The sequence below is a fragment of the Suricata suricatta genome, chromosome 8, assembly GCF_006229205.1.
Source record: "Suricata suricatta isolate VVHF042 chromosome 8, meerkat_22Aug2017_6uvM2_HiC, whole genome shotgun sequence".
Taxonomy (NCBI): Eukaryota; Metazoa; Chordata; class Mammalia; order Carnivora; family Herpestidae; genus Suricata; species Suricata suricatta.
Window position 1 is genome coordinate 131,026,421 of NC_043707.1, and position 1,832 is coordinate 131,028,252.

At 42.4% G+C, this 1,832-nt stretch overlaps 1 protein-coding gene across 6 annotated transcripts in view; it reads right to left on the minus strand.

Moving 5' to 3' along the window:
• Positions 1-1,832, minus strand: part of FHAD1 (forkhead associated phosphopeptide binding domain 1) — a 115,841-nt gene that overhangs the window by 82,956 nt on the left and 31,053 nt on the right. The gene's annotated exons all lie outside the window — the stretch shown is intronic.

Consider the following 1,832-nt stretch of genomic DNA (forward strand, 5'->3'; position numbering starts at 1 on the left):
TGTTGTCACTGTCCTCTTAGCCTCACCAGCAGAGCAGCCAGCTTGACTTAGTCCTTGGCATGATTCCTGTTTCCTCCATGCCTGTAATGTGAAGATCCCATTCTCTGTCCTCAGCGTCCCAGCCTTAGACCCCTTTGGGTCCCCAGGTCTCTCTGTGGCTCCACACCCTTCCCTGGTGTCACTCAGGACCATTCACCCAATCCTTTGGCCATTCAAATATATAGTTATTGTTGTGAAATGTACAAACTGAGGAGTAAATGAGATACAGTTATATCATCACCATCATCACCATCATCATCATCACCATCATCATCATCACCATCACCATCATCACCATCATCACCATCACCATCATCACCACCATCACCACCATCATCACTATCATCACCACCACCATCGTCATTATCATCACCATCACCATCGTCATTATCATCACCATCACCATCACCACATCACCATCGTCATTATCATCACCATCACCATCATCATTACCATCACCATCACCATTATCATTATCACCATCATTTCCATCACCATTACATCACCATCATCACCATCACCATCACCATCACCACCACCATCACCATCACCATCATATCATCACCATCACCATCACCATCATCATTACCATCACCATCATCATTATCATTATCACTATCATTTCCACCACCATCACCATCATCATCACCATCACCATCATCATTATCATTATCACCATCATTTCCATCACCACCACCATCACCATCACCATCATCACCACCACCATCACCATCATCACCATCACCATCACTATCATCATTACCATCACCATTTTCATCATCATTATCACCATCAAATGAAGCTTTGTGGACCATCATCAAATGAAGTTGAGAAATTACTCAGCCATTTCCCCCTTTCATTTTAATCTGAAAATGTTCAAACATACAGCAAAGTAAAAAGAATTTTGCAGAGAACCTCCCACCTCATTCCACCATTCACATTTTGCTATACTCTCTATTGCATATCTGCCTATCCATCCTTCTATTTATTCATTAATCCACATTATTCTTTGATGCATTTCAAAATGCACACATCTGTAGTCTTCTCCCTAAATATTTTAGTGTATATATACCATTAACCAGAGTTCAACAGTTTTTGTCTTTTTGATGTAAAATTAACACATAATATATATGTTATCAATTGCTGCATGACAAATTCTCCCAAAACTTAGTGGTCCAAGGGGTGCCTGGGTGGCTCAATTGGCGGAGCCTCGTATTCTTGATTTCAGCTCAGGCCATGATCTCACAGTTGTAAGATCAAGCCCCATGTTGGGCTCTACACTGAGCATGGAGCCTGCTTAAGATTCTCTCCCTCACTCTCCCTCTACCCCTTCCCTATTTGCACACATGCTCTCTCTCTCTCTCTTTTTCTGTGTAATAATAATAATAATAATAATAATAATAATAATAAACCCTTAGTGGTGTGAAACAAAACAAAACAAAAAAACCCAAACTAAAACAAAAACAAAAAACCCAAACATAGGTTTTTATCTGATATAGTTTCTGTGGGTCAGGAATTTGGGAGCAGCTTAGCAGAGTGACTGTAGCCCAGAGTCTCTCATAAGATTGCAGGTACGGTGTCAGCCAGGGCTGCCGTCATCTGAAGGCTTGACTGGGGCTGGAGAATCTGCTTCCAAGATGGCACACTCACATAGCTATTGGCAGGAAACCCCAGGTCCTCACCTTACGGACCTATCCGGAGAACCGCTGCAATGTCCTCATGAAATGGCCGTTGGCCCTTCCTGAACACGTGACCCAAGAGAGCAAGATGGAAACCACAACACCTCTTAGGAC